Genomic DNA, 21,633 nt, shown 5'->3' with positions numbered 1-21,633 from the left:
GAAGTCTTTTGAAAGCTGGCTGTAGATGCAAGATTGGAGATCAGCAGAGAGATTGGAGGATGATAGGTAGATTTGAGAATCATCAAACATAGAGAAAGTAATTAAATCAGTGGTTCCTGATGAGCTCACCAAGTAAAATTGAGAAGGGGCACCAGAACATAACTCTGCGGGACACTAAAATTGGAAGGTTTGATATGGAAGAATATATAGCAAAGGAAACAGAGGAGGAACCATCAAGAAGTAGGAGAATTTTTATGAGAAGTAGGAGAGAATAGAGTTCTGAAAACCTAGAGAGAAGAGAATGTAGAGAAGGAAAGAGTGATTAATAGTATCAAAGGCCCTAGGAAATTCTAGAAGAATGAGAATAGTGTGGGTACTTTCTGAACTCATAACTTTTCTGCACTTTAGTACCAGAATGTTATGATTCTCATGTGAAATTCCCTTGATAAAGTTAACTCTTCAGGAAGACATCATCATTATAGAATAAAGGCAACTAACTATATTATTCTTGCTGTTTTTAGCTCTGGCTCCTGTTTGGTCCAGGTCTAGTAGTTCTTCCTTCAGGAATTTTCCTGTCACTCCATAACTGCTACTCCACTATATTCGTCCTGTTCCTCTAGCTCCATGTTTGGTCTAATCGACCTTCACTACTTCCATTTTCTTCTATATCTGCAGCTCAGTTTCCTCTTTAGCATCTACATGGTTCATAGAAGGGGCATCAAAACCTCAGGACCATACAGAATTCTCCTGCAAAGGAGTTGAATCTGTATATTTGTATCTAACTGGCTATATTAGCTCTTATTTTTTACATTTATCTCTGATCCATATTTTAAGTTCAAGGGTGTATAGTAGTGTTCTGAACCTTATCTTCCAGAGTAAAATTGCTAGTTTCCTCTCGGGATTCTAACAAATTCTTATCTGTAAATTTATTTTTTCCTCTAATTACTCTTGGTTTGAGCCTCCATTCTGATAAGTTCTTCCCATTCTTAGCTGCCACTAATCAGAAGATAAATCAAAAACAGAAATACAAACATTTTCATCAATCCCTGGGGGGTTCATCCTCCCCTATATCACTTCTGTCCTTTACTAGATGCATTCACCACATCCAAATATGCCACAGATGATGGACAGATGGATGAGTCTGAATCTCTGCTATTGCAAAACTGGGCTGGGTAGGTCTTTCTTGGTTGTCTTACAGTAAATTTCATAACTTGGCTTTAATATTTTGGGAGATTCACTCTCCTTTCAAAATGTACATGATTACAGCCATTTTCAACCTCCTTTACCCCAAAGCAAGAATAGATGTACACAAAAGAGACAGAAATCCATGGACTCTTAGCTTCTTATTTGCTCTAGATGAGAGAATGAGGTCCTTCTTTACCCCCTGCAGAGCACTGTAACAGCTCTTCTCTCATGATGTTGAATAGAATTTTTTAATACCCCAGTTGCACCTACACAACCAATCAACAGTTCATCTCCTTATTACATGGCTAGGAGATTGGAACCAACTAGAGATGTCCACACACACTCAAAATCAAGGAGCAAGGAACTTCTATTAGAAGTCATCATACTTTCCCAGAAATAGATTCCCTATCCTCTTTCCTGTGTGTGAATTATACTTCTACCCTCTCCAGATTATAGATGTAATCTAGAACTAAGAAACAATCTTTGATGTGGTGCTAACCCATGTGAGTACTCAAGATGTGATGATTTTCTATCTTGGGTAATTATTGATGCAAGAATAAAGCCTTATTAATATGAATAAGAAATGAACCTCAATAAAGAGTTGACCTTGCAAACAGACTCTCAGAGGAAAGCATTAGTACCTTTTATAAGGAGTTTCTGAGATTTGATGCCAGTGGGGGAAAAATCATCACCTTGTGACCATCCTTGTGGTTATCATTTTCTGAGTTTAGCTTAGCTGATACTTAGAAGACAGATATATGGTCTATATATTCAGGCTTCCCTGATTAATAGAACATGCTTTAATTTGTATTTTATGGCTTGACTTTTGAAAACTCAGTTTCCTTCATGTTTTACAGAAATATTGGAGTTGATGTTTTAGTGAGGTTAGAATATCATTACTATTATCATTATTCTGAGATGCTCATCATCATGAAGATTAATTAGCTCCCAACCTTGGTTTTTGTCTTTTTTTTTTTTTTTGGTCTGCTTCACTATGATTTCTATGGAAATATTGAACTGATTGATTTTTTGAAGTTCATTGAGGCAATTAGGATCCATGAAAGTACATAATTCTTTATTTTTGCTTCTGAGATGTGAATTCTAAACTTTTTGACTTAGTAAATGATAAACTCTAAAGTAATTATACGCAACTAATGCTTTACTATTAAAATAACCTTTTGGAAATACAAATCTGAATTTTTTTTTATTAAGGTGATTTTTCCCACTATGGAAGGCATTATAATGTTATCCATGTTCACATATATATTTGGATATTGAACATTCCTGTTATATTTGTACATTTTGTGAGCATACTACTTTGTATTAATTATTAAATATTTATTGACAAAATGAGGTGATTATCTGTTCAGTTTAAATTATCCTCCATTCCCTGCCCCCTTCTAGATATAAAGCAAAAGGAGACATATTAGAGGAAAATGAATTATATCATTTTATCAGTATTCTTCACTTTAAATACCATTACCTGTAGCCTGAAAAGGCTACAATTAGAAAGTGATTTTACATAGACTACGGACAGCACACTTTTGCTTATAACTGCAGAAGGAGTCAGTTGCCTCATTATACTAGTAGCAGTCTCTCTTTCCTCCTTCTTTGCACAGATGACAGGAGGGCTTAATGGAGACAAGGAATGAGTCAAAATGCCTTAATTTTCCTGTAACTAAACCAATAAGTTTTAAAAAGCTGATTCTGAAACAATCTGGGATTGTTTTATAGGCTCCAAGATTATGATCTTTCTCCTTATAAACCCTCATCCACAGAACTTAAGGACTTTTTTGAATCCCTTCCATCCACCTTGAGTCTTCACTCAATTTTTGTGAAGTTACTCACATGCGAGTGACAATAAGCATTTTCTGTATCTGAGATAAGTTGGGATGTAAGAAGTGACAAGGGAGAAGAAAATATGTTCATTTGAGATACAAATGTCAAGGAAGAAGCATCTGAGAGAGAAAGTTGATCCCACCATGGAGATGGAATGAGAAGGGGAAAAAATGTCCTGAGTGTAGCTTCATTGTCAGGTTTTACATTTTTCTTCCTATGGAAAAGCCCCAGGCATCATGAACTAATTACTGTTCTGTTCAATTAAAGCCTCTAGGGTTTTTCTGGAAAACTTGTAAAATTTTCTTTTTCTTTTTTAAGCAGACCAAAGGCCATCTCAGAATAATCCCATTTTGTTTGGACCCAGACATTTTTTTTTCCCTACTTTTTTTGTTTGTGCAAGGCTAGCGATGTTTGTGATAATTCTCCCTTCATTGGGCTTATTCATTTCTCACCTCTGGTGAGAATTCAACTCCTCTCTCCTTTAGGATGAGAGGAAGGGAAGAATGTTCTTTCAGACTCTCTTTCAGTCTCTTTACTTGGTCATTCTCATAGATGTTCCACATTCCTAATAAAGAAAGGAAAAAAATATATACTTGGGTCCTTACAATATCATTAAAAAATTGTTGTAAAATTTTTTTCTTTTTCCAACTTATTTTCATCTCCCTCAAATTTTATACAAATTAATTCCACCCAAAATTTGCTGTTTGGGGATAATAAATAAGCATGAATGTCAAGTTTAAGAAAACAGAATGGATCAAATGAGTGACTGTGTGTATTTTTAAAAACAACCACTGTGTAATCAGAAGAGTATTATCTTCCTGAGTGCAAGATGATTATCAGAGGTAGTGGCTGACCCAGCAGCTTCATGCTTCTTGAAAACTATAGATTTCACATTTCAGCTTTTCATTTCATTTGTAGATGGATAGCAGTTCTCCAGAAAGATGTCATTCTGCAACTTTATCTCTATCTACAATCTTTAATCATTTTTGAGCTCAAAGTCCACATTATTAGTAGGAGTTTCAGAACTGTGTAATGATTAATATCACAAAAGAAAAACTAAGAAACAGAATAAAAAAATTCAAATTTCCTGCATATGATATTTTATAAAAATGAGTGTCTGAGTTCTGTAGGAAAATAATATTCCTACTTTCCAATCAATATAAATCCAAATGGAGGTGGTTAAAAGATTAATACCAGCTGTGATGTTTCTTAGTAGTTACAATGTAGAATTGTATTTAGTTAACTTTATTTTTGAGGCCAGAAAGTTGCGGAGCTTCCTTAAGCCAAAGGCTAATATGTAGGTACTAGTTTCAAGAAAATTAGCCCTCAGCTTATTTACTTTGGGTGAATGATCCAAGAATTTTGAGACTTTTGATTGATAAACTTTTTACATAATAATAATTCCTTTTTGCATTAGTTAATGAGACAGCCTCTTATTAGATCATATATCACTCCATGTCTTAGCTTGCAATGACTATGGAAACAAAATTATTTACTGACTTGAGAAAAACTCAAGTTTTTGGAAATCTCTGTTCATCTATTTTTTATATTCTAAAATTGGGATTGATTGATCCTTTTATCAACTAGTTTATTGGAATACTAGCAACATCAGTGGTTTAAGCTATTAAGGTATTTGGAAGAAATGTGTCCTAGTAATACAGGTTCTGTTGTGGTTCTTGCTAGTTTTGCGATCGTTTATTAGTTAAAGTAGAAATCTAGCACTCTTGATATTTACATTAGAACAGTGATTCTCAAAGTATGACCCAAGGACTCTTATGGCTCCTTAATGCCTTTTCAAGAAGTCTGCAATTACTTTCTTAATAATACAAAGATGTTACTTACCTAATAAAATACTCCTCCCTTTTCCAGTTACATATCTGGGTAAAGCCATATTTTCTTCATGTACTTCATCTAAAAATTTTTGTTTTCCAAAAAATTGAATGCAGGAGCAGGTATGATCCAGATATCTTCTAATAAGTTGAATTTTTAAAAAAAAATTTTAAAATATGTAAATTTTTAGAAGACTTTATTTTTTCATTTAGGAAAATTTTTTAAATTAAAATATAATGTTTATTAAGTTTGCTGTTGTTATTTCTAAAAATTGACTGGTTTTGGTATCATATTAATATAGTAAATAGCAATAGATATAACCCAAATAAACAAAAGCTTTGGGGAGCTTAAATAATTTTTAAGAGTATAGAGCGTTCCAAAAGAACACTGGGAAATGAGTGTGGACCACAACATAGAATTTGCACTCTTTCTGTTGTTGTTTGCTTGCATTTTTGTTTTTCTTCCCAGCTTATTTTTACCTTCTTTCTAAATCCGATTTTTCTTGTGCAATAAGATAACTGTATAAATATGTATATGTACATTGTGTATTTAACATATATTTTAACATGTTTAACATGTATGGGACTGAGGGGATAGAGGGAAGGAGGGGAAAAGTTGGAACAGAAGTTTTTGCAAGGGTCAGTGTTGAAATATTACCCATGAATATGTTTTATCAATAAAAAGCTATATGATAAAAAAAGAGTATAAAGGATTCTATAATAATTTTTAAGAGTATAAAAAGGCCCTCAATAATTTTTAAGAATATAAAGGAATTCTAAGATCAAAAAATTTGAAAGCTACTGTGATCCTTAATGGGTAATCCAAAGATGAGATCCTGGAGGTCTTTCTCTCATTCTTCTAATTTTTAAGGAGTATCAAATATCTTTGGGGTATCCATCTATTGTCTTTTATTCTTGTTAAATGACTTTTCCACCTCTTTTTCTTGTCCCACATACATTCTAAAATACATTTTGATAACTTTTCTCACCCAAGTCATTATTTGTAACAGCCTATTTACACCCACCATATTTCTTTTTATTTCTCTGGGGGCTAATTTTAATTTAAATTATTTTTTAGATTCTGTTTTCTGAGATCACTGAGAAAATATTTTTTCCAAATTTATTTTATTTGAAGAAACAGAATAAGCGAAAAGAAAAACAGAAAAGCAATACAAAACAAAACAAAAAAACATTAGGGAGGATTAAAAATATATAACAACAAATATCAATTTAAGAGAGTATATATATATATATATATATATATATATATATATATTCATTCTTTTCTTTACTTCCTTGTAAATTGTTTTGTTCTCTTATGCACATTATTTACTTTATTCTTTTTCCCCCTTTCAATTCCCTACCCCCAAACAGGCTATAGTGAAGAAAGGATATATTTATATGTAGATATATACATATACATATACATATACACACATAGACATACATATATATATTTAGATATGTAGATTATATATATACACATACACACACATACATAGACACACACATATCTTCCTTTCATCCCCCACCATCCCCAAGTAAGCTAAAGTTAAGAAAGATATATTTATATATATAGAAATATAGATGTATACATACATACATAGACTTTACACGCATATACCCCACACGTACACACATTTCCTATCCCTGCTGACTCATTAAATTCTGCTCCATAACTTGGCTTACTATTACTTAAACTGCCCCCACCCAAGGATCTTTCCCTTGTCTTTTTCCCTTACCCTTTGCTTCCCCATCCACTTATCCCTCCCCCACTTAATTCTTTATAGATTTTGGAGGCTGTTATACCCTTCATGGTATATATGTACTGTTGTTTATGTGAATAAGTTTTCAGAACTATGAGTCCTCCTCCCCGTTCTAATGCCTCTGGGTCTGTTCTTCCTCTGCACTTCATTTGGATAACATGATTACTATTTTTTACCTTTGCTCTGCCAGTCTTTCTTTTGAGCTTACCCTATTGTTTATATAAATCTTAAACATAAATTATATATTCCCCATGTACAGAAAACTTAAACAATTTGTACATGTTTAAACAGTTTGTTCATGTTGCGTTCCTTAAAATTGGCTCTTTGGTATTGACTCTTATATGTTAATTTTTCTGTTACATTCGGATTTGGTTGATAGAAAGTTCTGAAAATCTGAAGAAAATATTGTTATTAGAGTAATTGACTTCATTGGTAACAAGAAGTATGAGACTGTTTAAAGTGATGAACAATTTCCCAAATGCCCAAAATCTTCTTCCTATATCAATCTGGACTTGAATCATTATTGACATACAGGGCTACATAAGATCTACAGGGATATGGAGTTAGACTAATTCTATGGGCTGTCCATGTAACTGCTTGCCATAGTCTGGGTAATGTGTTTTTTTTCATTTTGTAATTTTGGGATGGATGATTATGTTGATTTTCTGTTGTATTTCTATGGAAAAGGCTTTTCAGTACTCCCGAGTTCCAGACAAACAGTATAATTTTATCTGCACAGGAGCATTTGGAGAATTTCACCACAAAGTTCAAAAATTTTATTTGAACTCTAAACAGGACATCTTTCTTGATATTTGTAAACATTTTAGGTGATTTTCTATTTACCTCTCATGCTTGATTCTTGTATAATTTTTGCATGCCTGTCTGAGGAGAGAGGATGAAATTTGTTTTAAAGAATCAAATTTTGTATTCTGATGGAAGTGGATTTCTTCGACAAAGAAAAGATCTAACTCAGTTTCAATTGATCAATGATGGACAGAAGAGCTACACCCAAAGAAAGAACACTGGGAAATGAATATAAACTGTTTGCATTTTGTTTTTCTTCCTGGGTTATTTTTACTTTCTGAATCCAATTCTTCCTGTGCAACAAAAGAACTGTTTGGTTCTGCACATATATATTGTATCTGGCATATACTATAACATATTTAACATGTATAAGACTGCTTGCCATCTGGGGGAGAGGATGGAGAGAGGGAGGGGAAAAGTCGGAACAGAAGTGAGTGCAAGGGATAATGTTGTAAAAAATTACCCAAGCACGGGTTCTGTCAATAAAAAGTTATAATTATTTTTAAAAAATCAAATTTGGTTCTGTAGTCAATAAACTCAATATGATCTTAAATGTTCTAGAGGAAAATATGCTATCAGGTGGTTCAGTGAATAGCACTGAACCTGGAGTCAGAAAGATGTGAGTTTGTTTCCTCTCAGACACTTAATAATCATGTAAACCTAGACAAATCACTTACCCTCTGTCTCTGTTTCCTCATTTGTAATAAGGGGGTAATAATAATACCTACCTCCTAGAGTCATTGTGAGGATTAAATCAATTCATATTTGTAAAGCATTTGGCAAAAAAAAATGCTAGTTCTCAATTAATTTTTTGTAAAGATGTGGATGGCTATCAAAATTTTTCTGCAAATGTCTACTTTTCACTTTTAATGTTTTGATTGAATCCTCAATTATGCACAGACCATTCTCAAAATGATTTTACAGGATAAAAAATAAGTATCCATCTTTAGGATCAGTAGTTACTCATTTCTTCTCAATCACTTTTTTCTTCTAAAAGCATTCTTGATAATTTCCATTCTTTTGGAAACTTCTCTTTAAAGTGCTGTAGTATATACAATGATACTTATCATAGGATCACAGCCCTGGACATCTAGGCAATCTAGTGCAATTTTAAAAAAAATTTATAGAAGAGGAAAATGAACCTCAGGAAGGTTTCTTGATTGAACTAAAGTTACATAATAATGTCAAGGGGGTATGGAGATTTGAACACAGGCCATCTGAATGCTCTTTGTGCTGCGCTGTGCTCATTGCCTTTAAAGTTGTGCCATCTCCAACATGAAATAGGCTGTCCTACTTTTCTCTACTTTATCTTTCTAAATTCCACTTCTGCTTCCTCAAGTACATTAAACACTAATCTGAGTTCAAATATTCTGCTATCATGTGTAATGAGAATTAATCACTGTGAAAACATGACAGTTAAGTTTGAGCCACGTAACTGCCTGTCTTCCCCTGTAGTCTTATACTGTACTTTCAACTATTCACCTGTCCAGATCCCATTCATATCTAAATCATCAACCAACTTATGGAATTACTGCTTCTTTTCTTGGAGCTTTCCCTAACTACTTAATTGGTGATCAATTCCCCTTTCTTCTGAATTTCTATAGCACTTACTATATGTACCATATTATTATTAGTTAATAATATAATATCTTCTATTTGTATGCATGATAAATATTATTTCCTCAGTGAGATGGTAAGTTTCTTGCGAGGACCTGGGCTCAGTCACAAACTCTATAAAATCTTATTTATTTATCTAAAATTTGAAATAATAATATACATACTGCCTATGACAAAGGGTTATTTCAAAGAAAGTTGTTTGTAAACAATAATTTACTATCAAAAATGTGATTGTTATTATTATTGAAAAATATTTCTTCTCATATTGCTTGATTGAATTCAGACAGTAATGATCTAGCAATGTGTTTATCCCATTATTATTCTTTTTGACTTAAATATTTTAGGTTATTACCTAGGCAGGTAAAATAATTGCTTTTTGTAAATGAGTAAAAGTATTAAAATGGAAGCTTATCTTCTGTAGGCTCATGAAATGTTTTCTCAGGACAATTCTGATAACAAAAAAAAATGATGGGAATTATGTTTATCTCATCTGTTCACATAAGATTTTTATTTCTTCTGATAGTTCTTTATATTTTGAAAGCTTTTTAATCCATGCAGTTTAGAGATTATGAGTGTTTTGTATGATGACATTTATTAACAATGTCATTCTTAAATTTTATGAATCAATTAATATTCAGAATTATAAAGTTCTAAGATATGTTGGTTCTATAAGAATAGAAATTTAAATATAAAAATAAATGTAGAGATAGTGTTAACACTTAGAAATGAGCTCTGATAAAAATGAAAAAGAATCTTTAAATTGGAATTTAAATCATGGTATAGTCTTTATTTCTTTCAAACATTGATCCCTATTTTAAATACTTGTAGGAGGTAATAATTCATTATCTTTTTTAAATAAAATTTTTATTATGAACTTAATGAGTTTCCATATGTGTATGAGAACACCAAGATTTTATATGAAATCATGAATCTTCATTTCATGCTACTTCATTTTTTTAAAAAAGTATTTTAATAGGGGCAGCAAGATGGTGCAGGGAATAGAGTACCAGCCCTGAAGTCAGGAGGACCTGAGTTCAAATGTGACCTCAGATACTTAACACTTCCTAGCTGTGTGACCCTAGGTAAATCACTTAACCCCAATTGCCTCAACAAAAGAAAGTATGTAATAAATCCTAATGTTACTTTTAAAAAGTTTCAATCTCTTTCTCTGCCCCACTGTCCCCTGCTGCTGCTTCATTTGCTTCTGTCCACCACAATCTCCTCCTCAATTAAAAAGTGAAAAAAAAAAAAGAAAGAAAAACTCTTTTAATAAAAAAGTAGGTAAACAAAATGAATCAACACAGTAGCCTTTCTGCACCATGTGTCCATCTGCTTTCTGTCTGGAAGTGGCTAGCAATGCTTCATCTTAGAGCCCCTAGGGATATGGTTTGTCCTTGCATTGATTAGTTCTTAAGTTTTTAAAAATTGTTTTTTTTCATAGTTGCCATCTTTTTTCTTCCTTTCAGCTCATTTTACTCTTTAATTAATTCATAATTCATTAATTTATAACATTCAAGGTTATCTCAAATAACCTTTCATTATTTCTTATCATACAGTAACATTCCTTTTTATGTTCCACAATTCATTTACCCATCTCCCAACTGACTAAGGAGTAATTTAAAACACTATTTCAGATTCTAGTTCTTTGATTTTAGTTTTGGTTTTTTTCTCTCACTTATTTTGCCAGTTTATGATATGGGCTTCTCAAGTAGTGATTTATTATGTTTGTCAAGGCATACTTATCATCCCTGGACATGAACCAGGAATGAGATGTAATGTAGAAGGAACATCCCATGAAAATGTGAAGATTGGAGTAAACTTTGGCCCACCTGTGTCCTATTATACATATTATATAGGCTAAGCTGGATTATTTTCACTTTCTGTTAACAACCAATTGTAAACATTCTTTGTTAATGTGTCTGAAAGACATGAACACACTTCTAAAGTAACATGCAACTCTCTATCCTTTTTCTTTTCTTTTTTTTTTCATTTACTTTCTGGTTGTGAGTCTGTAGGAAAAGTATTTAAATTCCCTGAACCTCCATTTCCAGATCTCAGTATGGTTGAGTTCTGAACTTGAATGGCCAATTTTGGCATCACCAATATTAATGTTAAACCCCAGCTTTGTAACTTACTGCATGTATGCTCTTGAGCAATCATATTCTGGGCCTGAATTTTCCTGTCAGTAAAATAAGGAAGATGATCTCTAAGGTGCTGCTCAATGCTATATCCATATTTCATTTAAAAAATTCAATTTTATTTTATTTTCAATTCTGACTTCTCTTTCTCTAACCTTCCTTACCTGTTGAGAAAGCAAGAAAACCAAAACCCATTATAAATATGTATAATCAAGCAAAAAAAATCTCTCATTAGTCATGCCCCTAAAATGGACATGACTATAAAAGATATTTCAGTACATACTCTGAGTCTGTCAACTCTTTCTGGAGGTTCATGTTTCATTTTAAGTCCTCTAGAATTATGATTGTCCATTGATTAAAGTTCCAAAGTCTTTTCAAAATTATTTTTTTATATTATTTTTTGGTGTAAATTATTTTTCCTAGTTCTTTTTGTATCACTTTGAATCAATTCTAGGTTTGTCTGAAACAATTCCCATCAACCTTTCTTTATGCAAAATCATCATTTATTTTAAAGAATCACAGAATATTGGAGTTAGAGGGGACATAAAACTCAAATATCCAGTCTCTTCCTTTTTCACATGAGAAAACTGAATCCAAATAAGAGGCACAATAGTGTTCCAGCAAATTCATGAATCATAGTGTATTCAGCCATTCTCCAATTGGTGAAAAGTAAATTAATTTCCAGTTTTTTACCCCTATTAAAAGAGGTGCTATGAATATTTTTGTACTATGGGACTTTTTTTCTTGGATATTTTTTGTGAGTATATACCTAGAAGCAGTAATACTGGGTCATGGGGTACATACAGTTTAATACCTTTTGGGACACAGTTACAAAATGATTTTCCAGAATGGCTGGAGCAGCTCACATCTCTACCAATAGCACATTAATCTTTTCCTATAAACCTTCCAGAATTTGTCATTTCCTTTCCTTTTCTTGTTCTTTAAGTCAATTTTGCCTATTTGATGAGTATGAAGTGTTATTTCAGAGCTTTAATTTACATTTCTCTAATTATTAATGATAGTACATTTTTTTCATATGGCTATTGTTAACTTGGATTTCTTCCACAGAAAACTGACTATTCTTGTCTTTTGATAATTTAACAATTAAGAGCTATCTCTTATTCTCATAAATTTAAACCAGTTCTCTTTATAGCTTAGAAATAAGATTTTTTTGGAGAAATGCTGTAAAGATTTCCCCTCAATATCCTGTTCCTCCTTTAATTTTAATTGCATTGATTTTGTTCATGCAAAAACTTTAAAATTTTATGTAATTAAAATTGCCCAATTTATGTCCTATGAACTTCTTTATTTCTTGTTTGATCATGAGTTCTTCCTCTATCCATAGATAATTTCTTCCATGCTCTTTTAATTTGTTTATATTGTCAACTTTGATTGAAATCTTGTATCTATTTGGGTAGCATTGTCATTTTGCATATATTTGCTTAACCAATTCATGAATAGTTCACATAATATTTTGTAATTGTGTTCATATAGTTCTTGTATAGTTCTAGACAGGTAGACTCACAAGTAACTTGTAATTTGTCTTATTTTAGTTATTTTGAATGGAATTTCTCTCCCTACTGAATTTTATTTGTGATATACAGAAATGCTGATGAAAGGGGATAAAAGATTAATATTATGTATGGGTTTATTTTATGTATTGCAACTTTGATAACATTATTATTTGTCCCAATTATATTTTTATCTGATTCTCTGGGTTCTCTAAATAAATCATCATATCATATGTGAAAACTAATAATTTTGTCTTCTCTTTGCTCATTCTCATATCTTCATTTTCTTGTAATTTTGCCACAGCTCGCATTTCTAGCACTATTTTGAACATCTCTATTTCAAATACTAGTTTTACCACATATTTCTACAGCTTTATTGTAAGCAAAATGCTTTGTAAGCCTTAAATTGCCATTGAAATATGAGCTATTGGCTAAAAAAGGGGAATAAGTGAAATTTCTTTTGAAAAAGAATAGTTTAAAAAAAAAGAGTTTGTGTTCACTTTCAGTAATGAAAAAAGGATAGTCTACTTTTCAATGTTACAAATTCATTTTGTAAATATTTTAGAGTGCTTTCTATGCACATAATGCTATGGAAAATAAGTGAGAAAGAGAATGGGTAATTTGTCTTTCCAGAACTAACATTTTAGGTAGAGAGATACATTTATGAAACTAGGTAGCAATATGAATTGTCTTGGGAGAATAATAAGTGCTTTTTTTGCTGACTCTCTGGATGCTACTCTGCCAACAAAGACAGATCAATCCTTTTATATAAATAAGGTAGTTTGTTCTCTAGCCCATGGTGATCTCTCCATACTCTGAATTTCTACAGCATTTTTGCTAATACCATTCATTTGGTACTTCAATTTAATTTGGTTCAATTAAAATATTTATGAAATACCTTATTTATATCCAATTCTTAGCCTGTATGCTATCTATCTATTGGAATGCTAAATCAGTAGTATAAGACTAGAGTCCTGGTTCCAAAACTATCTACCATGTGATCCTAGGAAAATCCTAAACTAACATAGTTGAATATTATCATTATTATTGTTATCATATAACACTTATATAGCACTTTATGGCTTGCAAATCTTTACATTTATTATCCTCCCAACAACTCTGTGATGTAGATGCTATTATTACCCCCATTTTATAGATGAGGAAACTGAGACTGAGAGAGGTTAAGTAACTTACCATGGGTGCTATAGATAGTTATTGTCTGAAGAATGATTTAATCTCAGATCTTCCTGACTCCTGTTCCTTGTAAAATAAGAGTAATTTATACTTGCACAAAGTAATTAATAACTCTAAAGAGTTGTTGTAAAAATGTTTTGCCAATTGTAAAACAATATCTAAATATGTTATTGTTATTTATTAGAACTGTTCTGATTCTTCTCCAGTGATTTAAAGTTGTGATTTTCCAAAGAGTATTCTCATATGGTAGGCTAAAGAAGAGTGGTATGGGATAAAGAATAATATTGGAAAAGTATATGACTGAGAAAAGGAGATAAAATAGTTTTGTAATGACAATGCGAGTGAGGTCCACATCCCTCAAATGGATTGATGGTCATTCTACATGTCCTTTGACAACCACAAAGCAGCAAGAGATCAAGATAAAAATTTCCATCACTGGACAGATGCTCTGTAGAGGATTTATAGGAAGACATGGAAAAGCCTCACACACAGTGCTACATGAGGCATAATAGCTTACTCCTACTTGGTTAACACTATTGAGTTGTCTGATGATCACTTAAAAACTCATATCTGACTAGTGATTGGGGTTCTCACTGTTGGGATCCTCTGGAATAATTATTTTGATCAAATAGAAAGAGGAATCCAGAGAAAGAATTGAGCTTCTCAAGGACTCTGGACTCAGGATACATACATAAACATAAATAAATAAATATATAAATTTAAAAATGTGTAAAACCTTTTAATATTTATTTTCATGATAAATACAAGACCAAGACTTAAAAAAAAGCTTATATACCTCTAGGGAAAATGACCCATCCACCTATTGATTTTAATAAGAATTAATATTCTTGCCAAGACAGTAATGCACAAAAATATCATGGAATTATAGATTTAAAGATTTATAGATTCTAAGTCAAATTGCAGCTGGCCCTAACTTGGAACTCAATAAATTGAAACTATTATAAAAAAAAAAAAAACAAAGCCAGAAGGGAACTTAGAGGCCGTTAAGTCCAACCCCTTCATTTTAGAGGAAGAAACTGAGACCCAGAGATATAAAGAACATATAAAGAACACACAACCAATAATTTCTAATAAACTGATTTTTTAAGTATTAAGTTTATTTTAGCCAACTCTGCTGCCCCAGCCCCAAGAGAAGAATAAATTAGATGACATCTCTAAATTCATCCTCACAATTCTGGTGAATTGTCAAACCAATAATTTGTATTGTTAATACAAATCTAGGGGGTGGGAGGGGGAGAGAGAAAAATTTGGAACATAAGATTTGGCAAGGGTGAATGTTGAAAATTATCTTGCATATATTTTGAAAAATAAGAAGTTATTATAATAAAAATAAATGATAATCAGATTTCAGGAAAGCCTGGAAAGATTTCTATGAGTTGATGCTGAGTGAAGTAAACAGAACTAGATTGTGTGATGATCGGCTATGATAGATTTAGCTCTTCTCAGTAATAGTGTGATCTAGAACAATTCCAATAGACTTAGTATGAAAAAAGCCATGCACTTACACAGAAAGAATTGTGGAGACTGAATGTGAATCAGAACAGTATTTTCACCTTTTTTGTTTGTTTTTCTTTCTTTCTCATGTTTTTTTTTCCCCTTTTGCTCTGATTTTTCTCATACAACATGACTTCTGCTACCTTCATTTCCTCACTGAATTAAGTAAGCTGCTGAATCCAATAAAAAAAAAAGTTGGTATAGGTATTTTCTGCATTGACTGTGGAGACTTTTCTGCTTTCTGTTGCCCAAATAGGAGCAAAGGTTATTACGAATAGCAGCTTATATCAATGAGGCACTACATTAGTACTGATGGGATCAGATCATTGCAAAAATTAAAAAAAATATTACTGGCTAAGAAATAGAAAGGTAGATCATATAATTTAGACATAAAATAGAATAGATATATAATACATTAATAGTAGATGATTATAATAATCTTGTAGTTGACAAATGCAAAGATTTAAGCTTTTGTAATAAGAATTTCTTATTTGGTAAAAAAAAAAAAATTGTTGGGAAAACTAGAAAACAGTCTGGCAGAAACTGGGCATAGATCATTATCCTTCACCATTCCCAAGATAAGGTCAAAATGGATACATGACCTAGATATAAAAAGAGATACCATAAGAAAATTAATACATGTTATTATTACCTATCAGACTTATGGAAAGTAAAATAATTTATGAATAAACAAGAGATAGTATTGTGAGGTATAAAATGGGATAATTTTTATTGTGTTAAATTTAAAAGATTTTGTACAAATAAAATCAATTTAGCCAAGGTCAGAAAGAAAGCAGAAAATTGTTGAAAAAAAATTTGTGGGGCATTGTTTAAATAAAGACTTCCTATCTCAAATATATAAAGAACTTTTTCAAATTTATTTTTTTACTTTTTTTCTTTTTCAAATTTATAATGAGACATTTCTTAATTGATAAATGGTCAAAGGATATAAATAGGTAGGTTTTTTGTTTTTTAACTTTTTTTGAGAGGCAATTGGGGTTAAGTGACTTGCTCAGGGTTATACAGCTGGTAAGTGTGAAATTTCTAATGCAGGCTTTGAACTCATATCTACCTGATTCCAGGGCTAGTACTCTATCCACTATGCCATCTCGCTGCCCTAATAGGCAGTTTTTTTTCCTCTGAGGCAATTGGGGTTAAGTGACTTGTCCAGGGTCACATAGCTGGGAAGAGTTAAGTGACTGAGATCAAATTTGAATTCAAATCCTCCTGATTTCAGGCCTAGTGCTCTATCCACTACACCACCTAGCTGCCCCAATAGGCAGTTTTTTGATGAAAAAATCAAAGCTATAGCTGGTCCTATTTTTAAAATCTCTCAATCACTATTGATTTAAGAAATGCAAATGAAAACAATTTTGAATTATCATCTTACATTTATCATATTGGCTAAAAGGATAGGGGAAATGACAAATATTGGAGGGAATGTGGAAAAATGGGATATTAGTACACTGTTAATGGAACTGTGACCTAATCTAATCATTTTGGAGAATAATCTGGAATTATGTCCAAAAAGTTATAGAAGAATGTATATATGCTTTGAAATAGTAATACCACTATTATTCTGCTTTCCGAGGTAATTAAGAAAAAAAGAAAAGAATTTACATGTTCTAAAATAATTAAAATAGCATTCAAGGTAAATAATTGGAAATTAAGAGGATACCCATCAATTGAGAAATGGATAAACAAGCTGTGGCATATAATTGGGATGGAATACTACTGTAAGAAATGCTGATCTGGTTAATTTTAGAAAAACATGGAAAGACTTGTATGAAATAATGAAGAATGAAATGAACAGAACAAAGGGAATGTTTGTACACAATAATAGCAATATTGCTCTAAGAACAACTCTGAATGATTAAGTCATTTTGATTATTATAAACGCTCAAATCAACTACAAAGAATCTAAGAAAGAAGATACTGCATGGCAGGGTTTCTTAAACTTTTTCCACATGTAATCCCCTTTTACTCAAGAAATCATTACACAATGCTGGGCATATAAATATATAAAATAGGTATACAAATCAAACATGTACTCATAAGAAATCATAAAAATTTTATTTAAAAACAGTTATATATATATAATTTTATTATTTATTAAAGATGAAAGCAATTTCATACTAATGAGATCAATGTACTTGTTTATTTTTACATAAAGAATTAAATCTTGGAGGAATATTTGATACTGCAGAATGTAGAGCATCTTCAACATTTTAAAGATTTGATTAACATTTTGATTTTATAGTTGTCAAAGTTGTCAAAGCTGAGAATGCTACTTTGCATAAATATGTAGTACAAAATGGCAGAGGTATGTTTAGGGCCTGAAGTTGTTGGAAATTCAGTCCTAATCCCAAACCAAAATTCATTTAATGAGTTTTTAGGAAACTCAAGTTTTAAAACTGTATCACTTATTAATTTGACAAATTCTTGAACTTTTAATGGCAGATGACTGATGGTTTTTATTTCAATTGAGTATGGTGTTTATGAAGCCAATTTGTTTTTTTAGAATCAAAATTTGAAGGAAAGTATTTCTGAAATTGCTTTTATAGACATTTCAGAAGATCAATTATAACTTTAACAATTAAGTAATTGGTGTGGTTATTTTCAATTATAAAATCTTCTGTAAACATTTCTAAAGAATCAATTTCTATCTTATTCTTCCATATGTTAACTTTTAAAGTAAAATTTTCATTTTTATTTTTTAAGATATGTTACAGTTTTTGCCTTGAAGCAAGATATTTAAATATTTTTGAAAATATTTGACAACACGATTTTTAAAGTCTTGTCATTATGAAAAATTAACAAAATCATATTTCTGCTCAGTCAAAAATATTTCAATATTCTGTTACAACATTGCTCTCTTGAGAGCCACTTTACCTCTGCATATAATAATAAGCTTTTGTAATTGGAGTTCATGTCTTTGCAAGGGTTTGAAAACAAATGACTGTTAAGGGCATGTCTTTTAATGAAGTTAATGATTTTGAAAGTATTGAAAAACACAATAATCTAACTATGATAATTTTTGGGGGGTATAAATGCCTCCCAATGGATCAAACAGTGAGTAAAAGTGATAGGTTCATTGCCACCAGCTTAAGTTTAGCAACAAATCCAACATTCTTGCCCATCAGTGCTCCAGCACCATCTCTACAGACTCCAATGCAATTTTTCCATTGAAAACCTTCCACTGCAAACCAACTTTAAGATGGATATCTTCCTCTCTTCTGTGCCTTTCAAAAGTCAACAAAACAGTAAGTCTTCATGTATGTTTCCTTCATAAATGTATCTTACACAAAGTAACAACTGTTACATATTAGAGAAATATCAGTTGTTTCATCTAACTGAATCGAAAACTTTGGGCTGCCTTTAAGTCTGGTAATAAGCTGTTGGAATTGGTCATTATTAATTACAGAATTTTTTGGAAACACTATCATCTGATAAAGGAATTTTATGAATTTCATCCTCATACTTTTTTCCTTGAATTATTTCTGATATCTTAATTGCAGCAGGTAACACAAGATCTCTTATTACATAGGGCTTTTTAGTTTTTAAATTAAATAAGAAGCTTCATAAGATGCAAGTAAATACTTTTCATTGACTAACAAATTTCTCAAAATGTGATTTTTTTTTAATTTGAAGATTTTAAAAAGTATTCCATTGGATTTTGCAGTATGCTGCATGCTTGGTATTAAGATGTGATTTTAGTTTGGTTGATTTCATGTTCTCCTTAGCCAAAATTTCATTATAAATTAAGCATAAAGATTTTTCCACACCATCATCATTATTAAAAGTAAATCCATATTTCAAAAATGATTCAACATATTTTCTTTTTCTTATCAACTTAGGTGTACTACAACCTGTTTGTGAAGACTGCCATATTGCAATTATATTTTCACTTATATGGATAAGTGGTAGTTAGCCACTTTTTTGTCCTAAAATATAAATAAATATTGCTAATAATTTCTGAAGTAAATACTAGCTTTAGATTATGAAATTATATTTATGCTTAATTTTTAAAAAATGATATTCACTTATATACACACATAGCACTGATGGTGGAGAAATATTATTAAAGGGTTTTTGTTTTTACTTGCTGCAATTAAACATGTATGTTTCTTTAAAAGGAGATAACAGCAATTTTTAAAATCAAACATTCTAATACAATCCAATCCAAATATATACTAATTTGATACTTACATTCTGAGATATGATGGTAGGAAAATTGTAAGTCTTTATTTTCTGTAACAACTATTTTGATTATGTAAGAGCAGAAAACTTTGTATGTACACCAAAAACACTGCAATTCATTACATACAATAATCTTGAGTCTGAGCTGACAGTGTTCACTGGCATTGTGTAGCTGATAGTATATGGAGCATAAAATGCCCATGGTGCGCGTTCAGAACCAAGTTGTAGATGCAATATAGGCAAATGCTGCTGAAAACATTTCAGATTCATTGCACATTGATTTTAAATTAATTTTTGGTCCTTGCACATTCAGAAACCTTTTACTATTGCAAATTTTTTTGCAATCTTCACATTCAATTATGTGCATGAACCACAGTTTAAATAGCTTTGTTATATACTTTCTAAGAAAGGACTGATACATAGAAGTATGTATAATATGGTTTTACATATATACACAAATACATAATCATATACATATGTATGTTAATGGCGACCTTCTCTACTGCAGAGTGAGAAAGGAGGAAAAAAAGTACATAACACAGAACAAAAGAAGATTCAGGAAGCAAAGAAAAACAGGAAAGCTTCGAAAATTATGTGTAGTATTTATTACATATGTTTTTTTAAGTAAACTGTGAAATGGGGATTTGTGATTTCATATTGAATGAGGTTTTGTATTGGGGACAACTGGGCTCTGCCATTGGCTCTAGTCTCCACTGTTTGTATTTCCCTTACTCGAGTAGGAACTGATTTTCTGCACTCCAATTCTATTTAACTATTAACAGATTTGGTTTTGCAAAGGAATATTTACTTCAAAATGTATAACAAACAACTTACTCCCTACCTTAACTGATGGAAAATAACAGCTTTCCTTTCCCTACTTTGTACCCCTTTATTTCTGAGAGGGGAAGGGTATTAGGTTCAGATATTAGTTCAATTTCTCTGCAGCACAGTCCTAGATGCCAAGACCAAAATCCTCTTTGGTCTAGAGTTCTAGGCATTCTGGCTTCTCAGGGTTTCCTATCAAGAGAGGGAGGGACTATGCTCAAAAAGTTATCAAACTGTGCATACCCTTTGACCCAGCAGTGTTACTACTGGGCTCTTATAAGACCAAAGAGGTCTTAAAGAAAGGAAAGGGACCTGTATGTGCAAGAATGTTTGTGGCAGCCCTCTTTGTAGGGCCAGAAACTGGAAACTGAGTGGATGCCCATCAATTAGAGAATGGCTGAAAAAATTGTGGTATATGAATATTATGGGATAATTGTTCGTGAAATAAACAGGATGATTTTGGAAAGACCGGGAGACTTTGAACTGATGCTGGGTAAATAACAGAACAGAAAATCATTATACTTCAACCACAATTCTATATGATGATCAATTCATGGACCGGCCATCTTCAGCAATGAGATAGACAAAATGTTCCAGTGGGCAGTAATGAACTGAACACTACACCAACGAAAGAACTCTGGGAGACTAAAACCATTATTTAATTCCATCCCTATATTTTGCCCCCATTTTGATTTCCTTACAGGCTAACTGTACAATATTTCAGATTTGATTCTTTTGTACAGCAAAATAATGGTTTGGACATTTATTATTTTGTATTTAATTTATACTCTAATATATTTAACATGTATTGGTCATCCTACCATCTAGGGGAGGGGGTGGGGAAGAAGGGAAAATTGGAACAAAAGGTTTGGCAATTGTCAATGCTGTAAAATTACCTATGCATATAACTTGTAAATAAAAAGCTATTAAAATTTTAAAAAAAAGAGAAGGAGGGAGGGAGAAAGAGACACAGAAAGAGAGAGAGATGGGGAAGAAGAGAAACAAAGAGAAAGAAATAGAGAGAGAAGATAGAGAGAGAGAGAAAGAGAGAGAGAGATGGAGGTAGAGGGAAAAATAGAGTCAGAGAGACTGCCTCAGCCTCAGAATGGTCAGTTTTAAAGATACAGCCCTATATGTGTAGGAAAATAAAATTCAGGATATTGGCACATTAGGCAATCTGGACATGCCCAAGGCAAACCCTTTCTATATT

At 31.8% G+C, this 21,633-nt stretch overlaps 1 long non-coding RNA gene across 1 annotated transcript in view; it reads left to right on the top strand.

Annotated features, from left to right (window-relative positions):
- The window catches only part of LOC116420642, a 47,259-nt gene that overhangs the window by 14,626 nt on the left and 11,000 nt on the right, over positions 1 to 21,633 (top strand). Inside the window, exon 3 of the long non-coding RNA XR_004231023.1 lies at positions 18,542 to 18,661. This is a non-coding gene — a long non-coding RNA (uncharacterized LOC116420642). The remainder of the gene's footprint in view (positions 1 to 18,541; positions 18,662 to 21,633) is intronic.

This window comes from Sarcophilus harrisii, chromosome 1 (assembly GCF_902635505.1).
Source record: "Sarcophilus harrisii chromosome 1, mSarHar1.11, whole genome shotgun sequence".
In the NCBI taxonomy this organism is placed as follows: Eukaryota; Metazoa; Chordata; class Mammalia; order Dasyuromorphia; family Dasyuridae; genus Sarcophilus; species Sarcophilus harrisii.
The sequence above is the reverse complement of the archived record's forward strand: the minus strand, read 5'-3'. Positions and strand labels throughout refer to the sequence as shown.